Source organism: Bison bison, unplaced genomic scaffold (assembly GCF_000754665.1).
Source record: "Bison bison bison isolate TAMUID 2011002044 unplaced genomic scaffold, Bison_UMD1.0 scf7180017864163, whole genome shotgun sequence".
NCBI lineage: Eukaryota > Metazoa > Chordata > Mammalia > Artiodactyla > Bovidae > Bison > Bison bison.
This window is the reverse complement of record NW_011494735.1, coordinates 3,596,974-3,619,807: the sequence shown is the minus strand read 5'-3', so window position 1 is coordinate 3,619,807 and position 22,834 is coordinate 3,596,974. Positions and strand designations below refer to the sequence as shown.

Sequence of the window (22,834 nt, the reverse complement as noted above, 5' to 3'; positions counted from 1 at the left end):
ATAAATAGTATATCTTTGTGACTCTACTATTGTTTTCCCCTTCTTAATAGTTTTTCTCTGTAACCTGCCTCCTGTCAGTTTAAACCAGAAATGACAATATTTTGCTTGGTTTCATAACTCCCATTGCTTTGTAATAGCCATCTAGAGGTTTTTGTGGCTTTTGGCAACTTCTGCAGAGCTGTCACCTGTTACCTGTGTCAGCCAATTTTGAAAAAGGGGAAATAGCAGTACATGTGCCTTAGGTTTGCCATTTTGCTGTAAACCTTGTCTCTTTATATATATATTCTCTCTGTTCTCTTTTGGGTATCGGGTATTTTTTGTTCTTACCCCTTGTTTTGATGGGGAGTATCTTAGCTTCGTGATTAGCTGGGTTGTGAAGATCTTTTTTTGTACAGTTCTCCTGTGTATTCTTGCCACCTCTTTTTAATATCTTCTGCTTCTGTCAGGTCCGTACCATTTCTGTCCTTTATTGAGCCCATTTTTGCATGCTTTTGCCGTGAAGTGATGGGACTGGATGCCATGATCTTAGTTTTCTGAATGTTGAGCTTTAAGCCAACTTTTTCACTCTCCTCTTTCACTTTTATCAAGAGGCTCTTCAGTTATTCTTCGCTTTCTGTCATAAGGGTGGTGTCATGTGCATATCTGAGGTTATTGATATTTCTCCCGGTAATCTTGATTCCAGTTTGTGCTTCTTCCAGCCCAGCATTTCTTGCGGATGTTGGCAATTTGATCTCTGCTACCTTTAATATGACCAAATACAAAGAAACTTTTCCATAAGGGATTATGGTGTCTTTTAGGGCAGGTAGATTATGACCAGAAAAAAACAACAGTTTTTTTGTTACTGTTAAATAGCATAAATTTAAATTCATGGTATTTAGTATAATTTATGTTCTAATAGCAGCCAGGAAATAACAACCAATAAATTATTACTGGTGATTAATGAAACATCCCTCAGCACATAGGCAAAACTGATTTTTACACTACTTGGGAGTTATGGACACTATGAAAAATTTTTACTTTTCTTGATGATTTTTTCTACACTGGTAAGTCCAGGGTATTTATCATAAAACAAAACTTTATATTAAAGAGTATTAAAAGTTGAGTTTTAAAATTGCTTACCTTGGATTTAGTATTTTTTTGGTATTTTAAATCCAAGAATTAATACCATGTGGTGTGCAGTTAACTTTATTTTGACTGTTTGAAGGGCAAGCTGTTTCAATGACATCACTCAGCTAGGAATCAAAAGATCGGTTCCTTGAATAACTTAACTCTCAGGGTCACAACAGCTTCTGTCTTACAACATAGCTCTAACTATCATAAGCCCTAAAATTCTGTGGCCTTTTTTTTTCTTTCACAAATCTCTTTCAAAATTCAGGTTTTTTTCTGCTGAGTTTTTAATATGGTAAGTGTAGGTTAGATGTCAGTGTACATTTCTAAACGCTTGATTCTTTTTTCCAGATTTTAGTCCGAAAAGACTATCACTTTTTAAAGATTGCTCTTTTGTTTAGATTGCTCTTTTATTCATTAAAACATAGTTCTGGCTCTTTATGGTAGCAGGTTTCTGGGATGGAAAAAAAAAATTTAGACCCCCATTTTCTTAATCCCCACAAACCTTATATTACATTTATTTTGACATATAATAAAATTAACAGATTTGAGCTTAACATTCTAAACAATGGAAAAAGCATTACTGAACTACAAAATGGCCAGGCAGAGAAATCTGGCAGAGGGAAAAGATTGTTTTATGTACTGAAAAATTAGCCTGTGGCAATCAGGCACTGACTGGCTCTGCACTGTTGCAACAGAGAGTTAGGTGGTTGTATCATACAAATATTTTGCTGAGTTATTTGATAAGATAGGAATATTTAAGGCCTTTTGATGATAATTTAAAAATTTGGTCTTTAAAATAACCCTTAAGAGGAGGAGGGACTCCCTTGATTATAGGACCCCAAGGAAAAATCTGCTGGCAAGAAAGCTGTTGGGAATACAGCAAGGGTGGTCTCAGGCAAGTTGGGATAATTTCTGTTTACCATGGTGGTACCTACTACTTTGCATATAGCTATTTTCCAGTGTCATTACTTCTCCTTGACTGTGTTCCTTAGAAGTAAATCTAAAATAGATTAGACATTTCTCATATTTGAAATTAGCGGAATTATCCAAAATTTATAAAACTAAGATTTTCAAGACCTCACAGGATAAATCCATTGGTTGAAAATGTACATTACTTTTGTATTTCTTTGGAGAGATTAAAAACAGTCTTTTTTTCCCCTGTGAGTTTGGGGCAGATAAGAATGGATTGTTTCAGTCAGAATTTTTGGTGGCAGTAAAAACCAATTAAAGCATATTGTGAATTTTAAAAGAATATTGGATAGAGCTCAGTGGCTCATCAAATTGTTTTGAGAGTTAGAGAACCAGATTCAGGACTAAGCAGCCAGAAACAATGCCCGAAATCACATTGCACAACGATTCCCATGAGGGTGCCTGTACCATCTAGAGACAGACTGACAGACGCCGCAGCCTGCCCCAGTGACACTGCCAGCGCTGGTTGACTCCAAGTGCTGCTGCCTCTGCCCTAGACTTGACCTTCCTGTAGTTGCTCCACCATTAGTATCAGAGAGAGTTCCTTCTGGTCTCTTCTCCTGCTCGTTAGATGCCCATTTCTACTCTGGGCTGGGCTTTTGGTGTTCGGCAGAGCCTGTGTCCTGGCTATACAGGACACGTGGAAATGTGTCTCACCTTTTGAAATCATAAAATGGTGTGAGGTTCTTAAATTTAAGATGTGGGAAACTTTGACTTTCTAAAACCATAAGGTGGGGAAGTTCCCAAACTTAATAAGGGAATTCAGATGCTAGGCAGACAAAAAGAGTGAAAAGCGTTGACTGTAGCTAGTGTTTTACATGTAATGTATGCTGAGCTCTCACTGTGTGCTAGGTACCATGCAAATTTGTCTTATAAGCATTATCACATTATTACAACATTAGAAATGAAGTGATAAGGGGAGACAGTAAGTAACCGGGCTAAGATCACACAGTTAGTCATTGTAGAGCTGGGACATGAACTCAAAGTTGATTCCAAAGCCTGCGCTCATAACTGCTGCACTAAACTAACTTTTTTTTTTTTAAATATTTATTTATTTGGCTGCACCGTGTCTTAGTTCCATCATGAGAACTCAGCTGTGACATGTGGGATCTAGTTCCCTGCTGCTGCTAAGTCGCTTCAGTCATGTCTGACTCTGTGCGACCCAATAGACGGCAGCCCACCAGGCTCCCCCGTCCCTGGGATTCTCCAGTCAAGAACACTGGAGTGGGTTGCCATTTCCTTCTCCAATGCATGAAAGTGAAAAGTGAAAGTCAAGTCGCTCAGTCATGTCCGACTCTTCGTGACCCCATGGACTACAGCCTACCAGGCTCCTCCGTCCATGGGATTTTCTGGGCAAGAGTACTGGAGTGGGGTGCCATTGCCTTCCCTGACCAGGGATCAAACCTGAGCCCCCTGCATTGATTGGAAGCATGGAGTCTTAGTCACTGGACCACCAGGGAGGTCCTTAAATTAACTCTTTTTAATAACCCTTCTCCCAACATATTTCACTCAAACTCCCATAAATAAATCTGTTAGAGTAACTCTACTAAGTTTATTAAAGTAGTTTGTATTATATGTCTGTGTATTTAGGCATTTTAAAGGAATGAAAATTTATAGCTTTAATTTTATCTATTTTCAACTAATTGAATGATTTTTTTTCCATTTTTCACTTTGTGGCTATTTTTCTTATTTGCCACAGGCTACAATCTGATAAAATGTTTTCTTTCTGAGTATTGGTGCTTGCCCAGTAATTGAGTGTAAGAGCTGTTAGCAAGAAGGAGAGGGGACATAGCATGGCCAAGACGGAGGAGGGAGGAAATAGCACCTCTCCCCGCCTCATACTCTCATGGTTACCCTGATGTCACCCAAGCTAGAGTATTTCTTCATGAACCGAAACCTCTTGTTAATTATTCCTTTAGTATGAGTCTGTCTGTTCTACAGACTTTTCTATGCTACTAAAACAGCACTTTATAATAATGTTATTTTGTTCACTTGTACCTTTGGGACTAAATGGGAGGCTGTAATTTTTGTGAAATTGAGTAGACCAAGTTTCCTTTCACACACACAGTCTTGTAGAAGTCTAAATGTGAGTTGGTACTAGAGAAATACTTAATGTAAGGTAAATGTCCATGAAATTAAAAGTGACTTTTGTTCTCTTTAAGTATTATATTTTTAATATTGAATATAATATGCCTTTGTCCTTATCCTAATCTAATCTTTCCTAGAATATAAATCTAAATTTGAGAACTCATTTCTCTATGATTTTTTTTTTTTTTTTGGTTCAGTGCAGGCTGTATACAATGGGTTTTTGTCTAAATGCAGTTGATGTTGTATATATAGTCTGCTGTTCCACTCCTTTACTTTGAGATTTACTCCTCTTGTCATGAACAGGTTTAGTGGACCAGCAATCCTCAAATGGGCAGTAGTCCTTTTATGAAACTACCAAGTTGAAAACAGGATGTTGGCATATATACTCTTTCTTATCTTTATAAACATTAGCTAACGGTTCATTTAATTAGCCATCTAAGTAAAAAATGTCATACTGGGCCAGAGCAGTGATCCATCTGGCAAACTGTCCTAAAGAACTGTACCAAGGAATCAGGTTACTTACTGGAATTCTGTCATCCCTAAAGGATACATAGGCCATTTCTGACTTCCCTTAACTTGTGTTCTGTGTTCAGAATACATGCATTCATTTAAACTCTTAAACATCCTGATCTGTTCTGATTATATACATATATATAGTATGTGTGTATTAAGCTAAAGCACCTATTTTAGATTTGTTGGAATTGGTAATTCTAGGGTAAAATACTGTTTATAATATGAACTTCACATCTTTCCTTGCTTATTTGCTGTTTCATTTTCTTCACCTATAAAATATAAAATTATTTCACAGGTTTCTCCCCCCACCCCCCTTCTCAAAATCCGTTCTGTTATTTCTAATATGGCCAATTTATGAGGCTTGTCTTTCTCACCCTCCTCCTTACCATTTTTCCCCCCTCTACATACCATTTAAATACAGAATTTTTAGGAAATTCTTTATGTATCAATATAGTGAAGAAGTACAAAGTTATAGAGGGTCACTGAATTCCTTTGAATTATCAGATGGCTGTAAGTGAAAGTTTTCTGGATTTTAGGAGAAACAATATTTCATAGCTGTAGTTCAGAGAAAACAGGTATAGTTTATTTGAGTCCCCTGGGTTATGGATTTACTGAAGGTTCTATCGTGAAACATGAATTCTGCTTTTCATTTTGTTGAAAACTGATTGAAGGCATTGGTTGTTCTTTCTTTCATTTTCCTTTGTGAAGTGCCCACCATGAGAAATTAATTAAGAGTTTGATTGTGGGGAAAATTTGTGTCTATTATGTTTGTTGAAAATATTTAGAGTCTACCAGAACTACTAAAGAATGGAAATAGTAGTCCTCCTAGCAGATAAAGAAGGAATTTCGGAAAAAAGTATAACTCTTCTTCTTCAATAGAAGGTTGACTTCTATTTTTGAATTACTGATTATCCCCTAGAAAATACAAGGGCCAAAGTGAGCTTTATAAAAATTGTTTCCATTTTTTAGGAAGTTAATGCAGTTGGGTAACAGTTTGTGGGACACATGTGTATTACAGCATCTTCAAGAAGAGACTATCAAGTACTCTTGGTATTCAGAAAACTCAACCCCCTGGAATAAAGCCAAAGTAAATCTGCCTTCATACCAAACTATTCTCCATAGTGAGTATTTTTTTGTGTTACATTAAAAACTCATGAAAAACATTAAAGCCACAGGCTCTGTGATACTTAGATTTGTATATATCTCTTCATTATATAGAATGTTGAAGACATAGAAGAAAACTAACTCAGGAGATACTTACCTTAATATTCTACATAGACTCATATGTTAAGATGTCTTTTTTATTTTTTTAACTAAGAAATATATTTTATTATCATGGCCTGAATGTGAGTAGCATGTTTGTATATAAAACAAGAGTTTTAATGGAATTCCTTGGCGGTCCAGTGGTTAAGACTTTGCCTTCCAATTTAGGGGGTGTGGGTTCGCTCCCACATGCCTCTGGGCTAAAAAACCAAAACATAAAACAGGAGCAATATTGTAACAACTTCAAGAAAGACTTTTAAAAAGTTCTTAAAAGTAACAATTATTTGTATTGTGTACCAGAGGAAGGAAGGGAAGGAGAGAGAGAAACACTAACTATAGGGAGAGGAGGTGTGTATGACAAAGCTTCAAGAAGCAATACATACTCTATATGCGATGCACTTCCATTTTGTTAAAATGCAAAACAAAACAGCAAACCCTGTAGGTGAAAGTTGTGTTATTTAAAATTAGTGCCCTGGAAGAGTGTGTCCTCCTCTTCCCTTCTTCATTCTTAACCATTAGTGCAATGATTTGAGATTGTGAGGGAGGTTTCTTTTTTTAAGTGTTAATTTATGCTGAAAATTCCCAGGACACAATCAAGTATTTAGAAGACACAATCAAGGTATTAGGGCTTTGGGAATTTTAAATCATGAATCTGTTGAGTCTCTGTTCTATGTAAAGCAGTAAGCATATTTAAATGGCGTGTTTTTTAGTCAATGGGGATAATTTGTTCCAAGGAATCTTCATGTTCTCCAAATAACTGAGGACATTTCCTGGGTAATGTGTCTTGATAGTTAACTAATCACCGTGATTTTTATTTTATAACAGGTACGATGCTTTCATTGTTTGATAGGCAGTGTGTGCATCTAGTAACAGATGTACAATTTAGAAAAAAGTATAATGACATGTTAAAAATTAGATTCTATTGAGTATAAAGAACTGAAGTCTTGAAAAAAGTTACCCTCCAGTTAAAAATAAAATTGCTTCTGGGTAAATAGCAACAACAATAAAAAGAACTGAAGTCAGTAAGTGTTATAGTGTCAGGAAGGTGTTCCACATGAGAGAATTTTCCAGAAAAGGAAAATTAGGAATCATAACTAACAATCTTGTTGTAAATTTTAAGAAGTTAATGAAAAGCTTTTAATGTATGTATGTGTATGTATATATCTATATAACAAGAGAGAAAGAGACAAGGATTTCAAACATCCAGAAAAGTACAGAAGCTATTTTGATCAGTATCTGTGTAACCTACTCTGTTAAATCTTAAGATTTCCCCCCTGACTTCTCAGAGAATATGGAATAGCTATCAGATACTTGGGTGATTCAGGTTAATCATTATGAATGAGTACTAATTAGTGAGCTGTGCTTTTACTCAGTTCTTTTAGAGATAAATGTAACATATTCTTCTGGTTCATCCCTAATGCTACATGTTTCTTATTAATGTATAATAGTGGACCTTCCTCTTTTGCCTTATTAAAAGCAAATTTGGAAGAATAGATTTCTCAAATGAGCAGCCTGGAGTTACATGTTACTCCTATGGGGCAAATGTGGTATTTGTGACTAATCATTTTATTCTAGTTTAGTGCAGATTATAACAGTGAAAAAGGGAGACTGAGATTTTGCATTCTGAAGCTGTTTCTTTCTGGTTTGGACAAGTTATTTAACCACTCTGTTTTGTTAATCCCTTTCCTATAGGGCAGTTCTGAGAATTAAGCAAGCTAATATAAATATCTGGCACACAGAAGTTGCTCAGTAAAGGTTCCTTTAATATCACTAGCCTTTTTTTAAGTGGTTGAAGTCTGATTTCCAATGAGTGGGGGCACTGCTACACAACAGTATTGAAGAGTTCTCTTCACCTCCCTCCCCAAACAAAGCAGATTTTAACAGTAGATTCATTATCCAACTCTTAGAACCCCAAATGATTGTTTTCATTATACTTTCGGTTTACTTTTGTATATGAGGTCTGATAGGCACATAACAAATGCTTTGTGAGCCTTAAACTAAGTGAAAATAGATTGTTCAGATGAAAGGTATGTGGATAAGTCAGTTTTGGGGCAATTCTGGAGAACTCTTGCCAGAACTGGTATCTTTTGTTTTGGTCTTCAGAGACTGTTAAATATGATCATTGAGTCATACTTGTTTTCTCTGTCCCCTGGCTATCTCTCTTAGGACCCTGAAGCTTGCCAGCCACACACAGGATGTTTAAAAGGCAGAGTAGGCCTTAGCCCACGGGGAGTTTGTTTATTTTTAAAAAATTATTCAGTTCAAACATCCCTACCATGTCATAGCTAGTCTAGTCATGTTGGAGTTATTGAGTTCCTTTGATTCTTTCTGGTGATCATGGTGCCTAAAGGTAACAGATAAATTTGAAAGAGTCAAAGTTTTCTTGAGTTTACTTGGAATTTTATAATGTATTCTCCAACAAATCCCTACAGGAGCGGGAGGAAAGGGAATGCCATTTATTTTGCTAGCTGCTTTTTAATGGGACTCATATACTGCAAATCTTTCACCACTTCTTTCTAGGGTTATGATACAGATGATTTAAAAACAAAATCAAACCTGAAAAAAAAAAGCCACCCACATTATGGTACTGTATTTCATTAATTCTTTGAAGTTGTTAACATAAGAATCTTTTAAAAGGGACAGTATAGCTTCATAGATGTTTAAAGAAAAGAAAGAAGAAGTGAAGTCGCTCAGTCGTGTCCGACTCTTTGCAACCCCATGGACTGTAGCCTACCAGGCTCCTCTGTCCATGGAATTTTCCAGGCAAGAGTACTGGAGTGGGTTGCCTTTCCTTCTTCAGGGAATCTTCCTGACCCAGGGATTGAACCCAGGTCTCCCGTGTTGCAGGCAGACGTTTTACCATCTGAGCCACCAGGGAAGCCCATAGATGTTTAGGCACAAAGATACGAAAATGGACTACATTTGTGTTTCAATGATTGTTCTTGTTCAGTTGCTCAGTCGTGTCCGGCTCTTTGCAACCCCATGGACTGCAGCATGCCAGGCTTCCTTGTCCTTTACTGTCTCCTGAAGTTTGCTCAAATTCATGTCAATTGAGTCGGTGATGCTATCTGCCCATCTAATCTCTGCCACCCTCTTCTCCTTTGGCCTTCAGTCTTTCCCAGCATCAGGGCCTTTTCCAGTGAGTCAGCTCTTTGCATCAGGTGGCCAGAGTTTTGGAGCTTTAGCATCAGTCCTTGCAGTGAATATTCAGGGTTGATTGCCTTTAGGATTGACTACGTTAATTTCCTTGCTGTCCAAGGGACTCTCAAGAGTCTTCTCCAGCACCACAATTCAAAAGCATTAATTCTTTGTCGCTCAACCTTCTTTATGGTCAGACTCTTACATCTGTACATGACTATTGGAAAAACCATAGCTTTGACTATATGGACCTTTGTCGGCAGGGTGACGGCTTTGCTTTTTAATACACTGTCTAGGTTTGTCATAGCTTTCCTTCCAAGAAGCAAGCATCTTTCAGTTTCTTAGCTGGAGTCACTGTCTGCAGTGGTTTTGGAGCCCAAGAAGATAAGATCTGTCACTGCTTCACTGCCATGAAGTGATGGGACCAGATGCCATGATCTTAGTTATTTGAATGTTGAGTTTTAAGTCAGCTTTTTCATTGATTCAGTGATTATCATCTTCAAAATTTATGACTGATTTATTCTTACATATTCTCTACCACATAATGAAATCCAAGGCAGATATTTCGGGTTTGCCTAGGGTACCAGGTGGAGAAGGAAATGGCAACCCACTCCAGTATTCTTGCCTGGAGAATCCCGTGGACAGAGGAGTCTGGTGGGCTGCTGTCCATGGGGTCGCATAGAGTTGGACACGACTGAAGCGACTTGGTAGCAGCAGCAGGGTACCAGGGTATATCTCTTTAATGAGATGACTTAAAAACCAAGTCTTAAGGGAAGTAAAGGAGTTAATTAGTACAACGCCTGAGCACTGAAGTGAGAATGTGCTTGATGAGTGTAAGAATAAAGAAGCCAGTGTAGCTAGAATGGAGTGAACAAGAGGGAGAGTAGTAGGAGGTGAGGTTAGGAAGATAGGGAAGGGAAGTATCAGATCATAGTCCTTATGGTCTTTGTAAGGATTTTTGCTTTTAGATTGGTGTGAAGTGAGTGAAAGTTACTCAGTTGTGTCTGACTCTTTGCGACCCCATAGCCCACCAGGCTCCTCTGTCCATGGAATTCTCCAGGCAAGAATACTGGAGTGGGTTGCCATTCCCTTCTCCAGGGGATCTTCCCGACCCAGGGATCGAAGCCAGGTCTCTTGCATTGCAGGCAGATTCTTTACCATCTGAACCACCAGGGAAGCTTCTTAGACTGGTGAGATGGACTCAATTAGAGGATTTGAGCAGAAGACTGACATGATCTGATTTTCTTTTGAAAAGAACTAATCTGACTATCTTGTTTAGGTGAGCAAGAGAAGCAGCTAGGAGAACAGATGGAGAACTATTAATGCAGATGAGAACTAAGGTGGCTTGGACCATTGTAAGAGTGGAGGTGGTGGAAGTGGTAATATTATGGATATTTTTTGAAATTGAAACTCCCAGGATAAATATTAGGTTTATTTTTTCATTAATGATTGTAAAATGGGTATTTTATAATTCTGCCATTCTTTCTACATTCATTATTTGGAATCCTATAAAAGATTGCTTTCACTTATTGATGATCTGGTTACTCTGGGGTACCTTTCATGTAAGAACAGCAGGATAAATACTTGATTCTTTTCCATTATTAGTTTTCAGGATAATTACTTCTTGCTCTAGTAACTGTGAAAGATGATGATGGAGTTTTTAAAATACATTTACTGTTTCAGTTGTAGTCATTATAATTTGGATGTTCAAAATGTCATTATCATTTGATGTTCATTTGACTTTAAAACATGTCTTCAGAGTAAAAACTGTGAGATATATTCTAAGAAGAATAACTTCCATCCCTATCTTCTACACCTGCTTTCTCTTTCTCTATAGATAACCATTTAAAAAGTATTTTGGTTTATCCTTCCACTGCTTTTTGAAAGGAAGAAAAGCAATTTTATAGTAATATTTGTATTTCCCCTCAGTTTTTTACTGAAAGAGCATCATTGTGTGGAATACTAATTCAGCTACAGGATGGGAAGTAGTGGATATTACTGGGTTCCTTGAAGGTTTTTCTTGAGATCAGTCAGGTTTTCACTCCCTATAAAAGATTTTTCTTATATTCCTAGCTGTCTCCACAACAGAGAACATGCGTATTACGTCGCTTCAGTGGTGTCTGACACTTTGCGACCCCATGGAATGTAATATAGCCCACCAGGCTCCTCCATCCATGGGCTTCTCCAGGCAAGAATACTGGGGTTGCCATTTCCTTTTCCAGTGGACCTTCCAGATCCAGGGATCAAAGCCGCATCTCTTAAATCTCCTGCATTGGCAGGCATGTTCTTTACCACCAGTGCTACTGGGGAAGTCCCACAACAGAGAGCATACATGTTTAAAAAGAAAAAGGCCCTCATCCACGCCATTTGGCAACATTTAGGAAAGTCACACATCCAGCAATTCTCTTCTAGGAGTCTTACCCAGAGGTTGCAGTAATAAAATCACAAAATATATGGCTTTATTCTGTTCCTTGAAGCTTGGGGTCCATGTCTTGATTGTCTTTTAGTTATGGACTTTGTTTGTTGGAGAAAAGAAACAATACTAAAGATGTATTCAGTAGTCAGCACTAACATTAATGGTGTATGTGTGGAAGAAATGATGTTTTGAAACGTTGCTGCTTTGACATACTGTCAGGTTAAATATTTCATCAATTAACATTAAATAATTCATAGTTTTATTTATTCTTTCAGTGACTGTTTACTGAGCACTTAGGGCATGGCAGTCATTGTCTTAGATGCTCGAGAGATAGCAGTAAATAAGAGAAGAAAAATCTGCTCTGGAGCTTAGGTTTCTGTAGATGTGAGGGGGAAATAGACAAGCTTAATAAATAAGCAATTATTATATTATTTTCAAACATTCAATTTTAGGAATTCCCTGGCTATCCAGTGGTTAGGATTCAGCACTTTCACTGCCATGGGCCTAAGTTCCATACCTGGTCAGGAAACTAAGATCCCTTAAGCTGCAAGGCAAGGCCAAAAAAAAAAAAAGGCCCAAAAGCCAAATGTGCAACTTCAGGATTCCTTTTCCACCTCTTCCTTTTCTCGTTTTCCTGTCGAAAGTGGCATCCTTAGGAATTGCACGATTGATGGGTGAAAGGGATTGAGGACTGAAGACATTGTTGATTTTTATACTCAGTATAAAAACAGTTAAACAGTATTAACTGTTTAATTCTGGGGCCCTCCCACCTCATCCTCAACCCTGTTAATTTTTTTTAGAAGCTTGGTTAAGAACTCTTGACAGTTCCCTGTAGTCACTAATATTTAGATAATTGTCCTTAAAAATTTTATATTTTTGTTATAATATGTTCTTAATTACTACATCTTTATTTCAGAAATGACCTTTAAGAAGTAGATGCCCAGATGCAAAAGTGATGAAACAGTCAATTTGTCATAAAGATGCAGCTGTGGCTTTTCAACCAGATTAGTAAGTGTATGAATTTAAAATTCTTTTTTAGCTTTATATGTACTTTGTCTACTTTGAAAAACATTTAACAAAAAATGTAGTTGACTTAAAAAAAACATGTCAACTTGTATTTTTGTTTTTCTTTTGGATTGCAGTACAAATTCTAGCATATAGCTCTAGAAAATGTATGTCTTAGCTGTACCTTTTTAAAGAGCTATATAAAGGTAATATAAAATTTTAGTTTTGAGGAAATATAAGAAAAAGAGTAACTGTAATACTGCTGTCCACATACAGCCACTCTTAGAATTTTTAGGTATTTGTTTCCCTGATCTTTGTTCTGCACATTAAAAAAAAAACAACAACAACTTATGACCGTAGTGTTGTAAAGAATATGCTTTTTGTATATATTTTAAAATTAAATTTGTTAAGATGTTTCTTCCTGGGAATAAAAATACCCTTCAGTACAGAGTTTCTTACTGGAGTGATGAAAATGTTCTAGAATTAGGTGGTGATGATAGTTGCATAACTTTGTGATTACAGTAAAAACTTGTGACTGTTACATATTAAAGAGATATATTTTATGACATGTATATTATAGCTAAAAAAAAGTACACTTCAGAATATCAAATCTCGGCAAGAGTAAAATCCGATTAAATACTGATGTCTTAGAATATGAGACCATGCCATTCATTATTATGTACGTTATTATATACTTAGCAAAAATGATTTGTCAGTAGAATCATAAGTATTTTTATAATACAATAATCAATTTTATAATAAATGTTCTAATGAAGATAGTGAATGCTTTTATTATTTGAGACTTAATGTCTCTTAAGCTTTTTAATACCAGATGTTGTAATAATACAAATGTACTATGCCAGCATTTTGTAACTTCATTTTCAGAAGACTTTCTGGTTGAAACTAACATTTCAACTTTTCTCCCTGACATTTTTTTAGGGACAAAATTGTATCTGTTTTTCTCAGAAGAGAATTCCACAAGGTAAGACATTGTTAATAAAATAATAAAATAAATGTAGGCTTAATTGCTCTGGATTTTTTTTTTATCCTTTCCCCATACTTATTTCATGTCTTTTCTTAATTATTACAAGATTCTCACAGATTTATTAGCTATTCCTTTACTACCTCAGAATTTGTTAGCAGGACACAGGTCATCTTATTTAAAGTTAGGATTAAAAGGATCTGATTAAAATAGTCACCTTGAAATTCAAATACTGCTTTTCATAGTCAGGGCTCATTCGTAGCATCTTTAGGAGTAGGTTTGACCATTTTGAGGAAAAAATTCTTTTTTCCATTGAGGCCCACTTACCTTTTACCTCAGTGGATAGTGCTATTTAATGACTTCACTATAAAGTGGATTCATAGGAACTCTCTTAGGGGTTGTAAGTTAAAGGAGATTGTTTGGCTAAGCTTCTATCTATGGAAAATGTATAACTCCTTTATTTAAAAAGTGGAATGCTTCCTACCAGGTAAGTAGTAAAAGATTGAACAACATCTAGTATTTAAAAAAAAAAATCCTGAATGATCACCTTTACAATGGAGTTTAAACCTTCATTGATGTACATTATTATTCTCTTTAGATTTATAAAGGATGACATGTTCAAGTGAATAGATAGTAAAATTTCATTATCAGTGTGCTTACCCTCTACCAGATAACTTAAAATCAATTGCTTGGCAGCATTAAGAACTTATTTGGTTAAGTTTTCTCAGAAACTTTTGGCATAGGTAGTAGTGATCACTACAGATTAATTCAATCTGTCAGATCAAATAACTTTCTCATTTTTTCTCCTTTTTCAGTATCCTCTGTCCTGAGGGGGACATGCACACTTAACACACATCTTTTCTACCTATTTTGTATCTGCCACAGATTTAGTTAATCAAGTCAGTTTTTATCCTGATAACTGAAAATAAAGGGGACCCATCAGCTGATAAGGAGGAAGGGAGAGCGAATTACCAAGCTTTCATTTCCAAGTTTCTTGTGAAACTCTTTTCCCCTATTTTTTCTTCTACTTATCGGGGGTTAAAGGAGGGGATCTTTGAACCTTTGAATAGCACTGTCTGATCTTCCAGGGCATTATTGAAAGGCAGTACTAAAGGGGAGATCCAGATCCTTCTTTTCCTGGACCACAATGCTTAAAAGTTAAAACGGAAATTTCAAAAAATTTAATCTTAGTGAACTGATCTGTTACATCTTTGACCCTGTTCTTTTGGCAAATAAAACTTAAATGTCAGACATCAATAAAAAGTATGATACGTTGATGATGCATATCTTGTCTGTATATATGTTGTCTGTGCCCATAGGATTCACCTATATGTATTGAGTAGATCTATATTTTTGTACACATCCAGATGTTTTCATAATTTTTTTAGAGTAAAAATAATCTTAAAAGGATTATTCACATTTATGTAGTATCACTCTGCTACACAGTTAAAGGTATTAAAAGGACATGACAAGTTAAATTATTGCTAACCCTACATTTAAAAATGATAAATTTTATGTTATGTATATTTTGTCAGAATTTTAAAATTTGGGGCAACTTTTGTTTATTGTGAAAGAGGATGGCTTTGTCTGAAGTAGCAGTTTGTTGTTGTGGCCTCTGTCAAGAGGCCCTCTTCTGCCACTACTCTTCTAGGTCCTGGTCATGACACTTCCCTTTAGACTGAATTAACAGCTCTAGCCTCCAATGTTGCTAAGCCTGCGGAATTCCCCTTAACCCTGCCATAGTCTGTAACACAGGTTTAACTTCTGCTCTCCACTGAAGACAGAGGAGGAAAGGCAGAGGATTTCATGTTGACTAGTCTAGAATTGTACATCAAAACATATGTTCCTGCTTGAGACACAACATAATTTAGGTGCATACAGAATTTAAAATGCTCAAAAATTTGCACCTTTTTTATACTAGCTATTGTACCTTATTTTGGAGTGCCATTTAAAAAGAAAAGTGTCAAGCTGAGAGTTGAAGAAAAAGTAATCCTTACAAAATATTACTATACTGAAATGGGAACATGTCCTGAAGTGTCAGGGTGATAAAAAGGACCCACAGACAACCATGGATTTAAATAAAGTGGTAATAATTCAGTAGTGATCACCAATGGGATGAATGATCGATGAATGATGAGAGAGAGGCCACGTATCTAAGCAGTCACATGATTATCTTATTCAGTACTAAGTACTAGTTTTTAACCTCACGATTAGGAATAATGAGTTAGCGATATTCCTCAGTTTGTGTCATATCCATTTATCATTGGTTAATTAAAGGATTGTTCTTCCATTTTCTAACTAGTCCCTATATAAGTGACCTTTAAATGTATTTGTTGTGTATCCTTTTGTTTTTATCTTATTAAAGGTTTTATTATTTTATATGCTTATATTTTAATTATACATTAGGTATTAATCTAATTCTTATAGTCCCCTCCACCTTCCTCTCTTATATTTTTTCTAAGATCTGGCTGAGTGGTCATCTAATTTGTTTTGTCTAGCTGGTACATTGTATTCCAGGTTGTTTGTTAAAATGAAGCTATTAGATGTAAAATTTCTTGAACGTATAAGGCATATAAAATGAGCATTTAAGTTTCATTTAAGTAAAGATCAATTTATGCTTATTTCTTTATATTAGAATTGAAGTTAAGAATTAGAACAGCAGTTATGATCCTGTGGAAGATTATAGGAAATATAAACATCTATTTAGAAGAGTGTCTATCTAGGAGTCTGTTAGAATTTTCAAAGAAAAGAATTGTAGGGCCTAAGAGAAACATACATTTTTTTTTTTTTTCTAGAAACAGTATGTTAAAATGCTTAGGTCTCAATATTAGCTGGCAAAAGCCCAATAGTTGAAAGATAATACCAGTAATATTAGAGAATCTGTTCATTATTTATTGCTTGTTAATTAATTTCTGCATTAAATTATATATGAGCATTCATCTTCTTTTTTCTGTTACTTCATTGAAGCAGAATCATGTTCTTTGAATCCCCATCACTGAATCTTAACACAGAATAAGAACAGTACAAATGCAAGATTCTAAATTTGAGATGCAGAGAGACATTTTCATCTGTGGTAAGCACAGTGTCAGCAGAAGTAACTTCTCTTGGATCCCCTAACTAAATACTGTAAGTGGAGACTTAGGAATCTCCCAGTTTGTGGTGATGATATTCCTTGTAGTCTTGAAGAGGGGAGAGGGAGAAACTCCTAGGAGAGGATAAGATGGACCCGGACATTAAGGAGGATAATGACAGCACTGATCATATCAGAGAGGGGCTTCTATCAGATGGAAAAAGATAATGAGCTATTTGGGAGCAGTGTTCTTTTGGTGGGAGGAGGATCTTAGGGGACAGGAGGAAATGTGGAATTGATTCAGCAGTAGAATGGAAAAGGGTCAGGGAATTCACATCTGCTAAAAGCTAGAGTTGAGGCTTTTTGAAAGAAGTAGTTATTTGTATGTCAGCACTTAAATATTTGTAAAATCTTTGGTTGGAAGACTGGAACCTCTTGAAATTGATACTGATTTGGTATTCCATTCATTGTTGAATACTCCCTTGACTCTTTTTAAAAATAGCAATTCAGGGAATTAGACCTCACGTAATATAGTCCCTTTGTCTGGTCGCTTAAACTTTGGAGTTTTTTGTATAGCATAATAATTTCATTATTTTTACATTGTATTGATGATGGAAAAAGCAAGAGAGTTGCAGAAAAACATCTATTTCTGCTTTATTGACTATGCCAAAGCCTTTGACTGTGTGGATCACAATAAACTGTGGAAAATTCTTCAAGAGATGGGAATACCAGACCACCTGATCTGCCTCTTGAGAAATTTGTATGCAGGTCAGGAAGCAACAGTTAGAACTGGACATGGAACAACAGGCTGGTTCCAAATAGGAAAAGGAGTTCATCAAGGCTGTATATTGTCACCCTGTTTATTTAACTTCTATGCAGAGTACATCATGAGAAACGCTGGATTGGAAGAAACACAAGCTGGAATCAAGATTGCCGGGAGAAATAGCAATAACCTCAGATATGCAGATGACACCACCCTTATGGCAGAAAGTGAAGAGGAACTAAAAAGCCTCTTGATGAAAGTGAAAGAGGAGAGTGAAAAAGTTGGCTTAAAGCTCAACATTCAGAAAACAAAGATCATGGCATCCAGTCCCACCACTTCATGGGAAATAGATGGGGAAACAGTGGAAACAGTGTCAGACTTTATTTTTCTGGGCTCCACAATCACTACAGATGGTGACTGCAGCCGTGAAATTAAAAGACGCTTACTCCTTGGAAGGAAAGTTATGACCAACCTAGATAGCATATTCAAAAGCAGAGACATTACTTTGCCAACAAAGGTTCGTCTAGTCAAGGCTATGGTTTTTCCTGTGGTCATGTATGGATGTGAGAGTTGGACTGTGAAGAAGGCTGTGTGCTGAAGAATTGATGCTTTTGAACTGTGGTGTTGGAGAAGACTCTTGAGGGTCCCTTGGACTGCAAGGAGATCCAACCAGTCCATTCTGAAGGAGATCAGCCCTGGGATTTCTTTGGAAGGAATGATGCTAAAGCTGAAACTCCAGTACTTTGGCCACCTCATTCGAAGAGTTGACTCATTGGAAAAGACTCTGATGCTGGGAAGGATTAGGGGCAGGAGGAAAAGGGGATGACAGAGGATGAGATGGCTGGATGGCATCACTGACTCGATGGACGTGAGTCTGAGTGAACTCTGGGAGTTGGTGATGGACAGGGAGGCCTGGCGTGCTGCGATTCATGGGGTCGCAAAGAGTCGGACACTGAGCGACTGATCTGATCTGATCTGATCTGATGTTAACACATGCCATCATTAGAACAAATAGTATTATCATTTTACAAATAAGGAAACCAGTCATAAAATCAGCTTTAGTTTATTTTTACCAATCTACATTGCCACCCTATCGATGGATATTTTGCTCTGTATAAAAGATGTAATTACAAAGATTGTTTTAATGTGGAAGAAATGTTTCTAACCAAAGGAACTGCATAGCCTGAGAAGTTTAAAAAACACAATATACACACAAAAATATAACCAATAAATGATATAGATGGTGTTCATTGAACTTAACATTCACTATGCTGCTGCTGCTAAGTTGCTTCAGTCGTGTCCGACTCTGTGTGACCCCATAGACGGCAGCCCACCAGGCTCCCCCGTCCCTGGGATTCTCCAGGCAAGAACACTGGAGTGGGTTGCCATTTCCTTCTCCAATGCATGAAAGTGAAAAGTGAAAGTGAAGTCGCTCAGTCGTGTCCGACTCTTAGTGACCCCATGGACTGCAGCCTACCAGGCTCCTTCACCCATGGGATTTTCCAGGCAAGAGTTCTGGAGTGGGGTGCCATTGAGTTCTCCGAACATTCACTATAATAGTACTTAATAAATTAATATGGATTTTGCCCATATTAAAATTATTTCAGCAATTTTCCAACTTAGAACAAATATAAAAATACTGTGAATTTTTTTAGTTTGAACATAGTTTTACTCAAAAATAAAGTGTTTAATTTTGACCGGTAGGAATTAGATTCCTTTTGTGGGTATGGAACAAGCAATTTGATCTCACATATTTCAGAATGTGGTAGCCCCTCCCCTCCCCCAGTAATTTGCTTTTAGTATGAAAATCAGGCAAATGTATTATAAACCTGTATCTTTAATCTGAGAGACTTACTTTGGTTCAGGCCCGGCTTTAGTGGTACACACACAGATCAAGGTGGGTTTTGAGTAATCCAGTGCTGTGCTAGGTCATTCCAGGTCTAGAGGGTCCTGGGATTATACTAGTCATTTGGTTCAGTATCTGGTTTACATTTGAGCCTGTGGAAAGATTTCACATGTAGGTAGTGGGATAAAGGGAAACAGATCGACTCATAGCCTATTAAATAGATTGGAGTTACAGCACTTTGAAGCTTAGCAATGTTGTTGTTCAAAAATAGGCTATGACAGGTCTTCCTGACTGACTTCTTATTGTATAATAAGGCTTCAGATGTTGTGGTTCAGATTAAGTAAATTTTAACTTTAAAAAATATAGATAGCTGTATCTTTTTATAAAATACAGTTATTTCAGATACCTTTTTGTTTCATGTTCCACTCTTTCTGAGAATTCCATTTTAGCTGCTTTGATTTTATTTTTTAGCCATTTGCTTTTAAATTAAAAAAAAAAAGCAAAACTCAAAGTAGGTTGAAACTCAACACAAATTGCTGCTGCAGAACAAAAGTGCTGATCAAGTTAAATCAACCCCTGCAATGTGTATTGAAAGGAAAACCTCTCCTCTCTCCCCCAATTTGAAGAACAAGCATTTTCCCTGCCAAGAAGGGCTGACTTTAAATGGAGCAGCTGTCCATATTAGGAGCATAGGGTTGCTAAGGTGACCATGGCTGTTTGGAGAAGAATGCAGCTGAGAGGGCAAGTTCTTGATGTGTGAGCTGAGGGAAGGAATGTGGTGTGATTGTGCATCATTCCTCCTAATCACATGCTCACCAAGTGCTGTGTGGGCAGCATGTAGAAACTGCAAGTCTGAGTGCGGGAGCTTGTGTGTGGTTAAATTAGTTTTGTTTTCATGTGAGCCAGAGGCTTACAGTTTAGGTTTAAAATGTTTACCTTGTGTATATATATGTGTGTGTTTTGGGTAAAGGGAAGGGTGTTTTGTGGTTGGTGAAATGGGAATGAGTTTATTTTGCTTGGTAGGCTTATACTTTGATGTTGATAAAAAAATTTATCTTGGGATACATGTTCTTTCTGACGTATCCCTTTCAGTCATGTATACTGTGATAATAGTTTCCCAAGTGAATGAGGTGTTCCTGATAATTGTTTATTTTGTACTTTTAAGTTTAGAATTATTTGGAAGTACTAAGAATATGTTGTCTACTTGGGAATCTTATTGACATAGGTCTTGGTAATGATTTTTTGTATCTGACTCTGAAAGCAAAAGCAACAAAAGCAAAAATAAGTGGGATTACATCAAACTAACAACTTCTAAGCAAAGGAAACCCATCAACAACAGCAAAAAAGGCAACCTCCTGAGTAGGAGAAAATACTTGCAAATCATATATCTGATAAGGGGTTGATATCCAAAATATATGGAGAACTCAAATAATTCCATAGCAGAAAACAATCCAGTTTAAAAAATGGGCAGAAAATCCAAATGGACATTTTTTACCAGGAAGACATACAGATGGCCAGCAAGTACATGAAAAGATGCTTTATGTCATTAATCATCAGGAAAATCCAAATTCAAGCCACAATGAGATAGCACCTCACACCTGCTAGAATGACTCTAATCAGAAAGACTAGAATTAAGAGATGTTAGTGAGGATGTGGAGGAAGGGGAAACCCTTGTGTATGTTGGTGGGAATGTAAATTGTTGCAGCCACTACGGTAAACAGTATAGAGGTTCCTCACATCTAAAACTACCATGTGTGCATGCATGCTGAGTTGTCAGTCGTGTCTGATTCTTTGCAACCCTGTGGACTGTAGTTTGCCAGGCTCCTCTGTCCATGGGATTCTCCAGGCAAGAATACTGGAGTAGGTTGCTGTGCCCTTCTCCAAGAACTATCATATGATCTAGCAATTTCATTTTGGGGTATTTATCTGAAGAAGATAAAAGCACCAGCTCAAAAAGATATATGCACCTCCCCTGTTCATTGTAGCATGATTTGTAATAGCCAAGATATGGAAATAATGTAAGTATCCATGATGGATTAATAGATAATGAAGTGGTATTTATATGCAATGGAATATTATTCAGCCATAAAAAGAAAGAAATCTTGACGTTTGTAACATGGATTGACTTGGCATATGTTAAGTAAAATAAGTCAGTAAAAGACTTATCAGTAAAAGAACTTCTTATATGTGGAATCTAAAAACAAAGAAACCAATCACCCATACCTCACCATGCCCAGCTCTTAGAAGAGTGCAGTGGTTGCCAGAGGCGGTGGGTGGAGGGTGGGAGAAATGGACTGTTTTTTGTTTTTGTTTTTTTTAGTTAAATTGAATTTTTTTAAAAAAGGAAGAACATTAGATAAGTCCTATTAGAGGGACGTTCAACAATATAATTGACTCGTATTCCCCAGGTGTATTAGGGTCATCCAAAACAAGGAAAATCTGAGAAACTGTAGAGCCAAGAGGAGCCTCAAGCATGATGATTAAATGTAATGTGGTATCATGGGTAGAATCCTGATACAAAAAGACTTATGTAAAAACCAAGAAATTTGAATCAAATCCTAGAAGATGATGCTGTTAAAGTGCTGCGCTAGTATGCCAGCAGATATTGAAAACTCAGCCATGGCCACAGGACTGCAAAAGGTCAGTTTTCACCCCAACCCCAAAGAAGGGCAATGCCAAAGAATCTTACTGCACACACAATTGCACTCATTTCAGAAGGTAGCAAAGTAATGCACAAAATTCTCCAAGCTAGGCTTCAACAGTACTTCTTCAAAGTGAACCAAGAACTTCCAGATGTTGAAGCTGGATTTAGAAAAGGCAGAGGAACCAGAGAACCAGAGATCAAATTGACAACATCCATTGGATCATAGAAAAAGCAAGAGAATTGCAGAAGAACATCTCCTGCTTCATTGATTTCACTAAAGCCTTTGTGTGGATCACAATAAATGGAAAGTTTTGCCTGCCTCTTGTGAAACCTGTATGCAGGTCAACAAGCAACAGTTAGAACCGGACATGGAACAACAGATTGGTTCCAAATTGGGAAAGGAGTACATCAAGGATGTATATTGTCACCCTGCTTATTTAACTTCTGTGCAGAGTACATCATGAGAAATGCTGGGCTGGAGGAAGCACAAGCTAGAATCAAGATTGCCAGGAGAAATATCAATCACCTCAGATATGGAGATGACACCACCCTTCTGGCAGAAAGTGAAGAAGAACTAAAGAGCCTCTTGATGAAGGGAAAGTGAAAAGTTGGGTTAAAATTCTACATTCAAAAAGCAAAGATCATAGCATCCATTCCCATCACTTCGTGGCAAATAGATGAGGAAACAACAGTGGCAGACTTTATTTTCTTGAGCTCCAGAATCACTGCAGATGGTGACTGCAGCCATGAAATTAAAAGACGCTTGCTCCTTGAAAGAAAAGCTATGACAAATGTAGGCAGCATATTAAAAAGCTGAGACATTACTTTGCCGACAAAGGTCCGTCTAGGTGAAACTATGATTTTTCCAGTAGTCATGTATGGATATGAGAGTTGGACCATAAAGAAGGCTTACTGAAGAATTGATGCTTTTGAACTGTGGTGTTGAAGAAGACTCTTGAGAGTCCCTTGGACTGCAAGGAGATCAAATCAGTCAATCCTAAAGGAAATCAATCCTGAATACTCATTA

General features: G+C 36.9%; 1 protein-coding gene across 5 annotated transcripts in view; it reads left to right on the top strand.

The window, feature by feature from the left end:
- Window positions 1-22,834, top strand: part of FRS2 (fibroblast growth factor receptor substrate 2) — a 108,862-nt gene that overhangs the window by 40,794 nt on the left and 45,234 nt on the right. For 2 of the 5 annotated variants that reach the window (XM_010841539.1, XM_010841543.1), the window contains exons 2-3: window positions 12,414-12,505; window positions 13,442-13,484. The gene's annotated coding sequence lies outside the window, so the exon portion shown is untranslated. Of the gene's footprint in view, window positions 1-3,480; window positions 5,802-10,193; window positions 10,437-12,413; window positions 12,506-13,441; window positions 13,485-22,834 lie in introns of those variants that run through there. The other 3 variants (XM_010841542.1, XM_010841544.1, XM_010841540.1) reach the window with 3 other exon arrangements.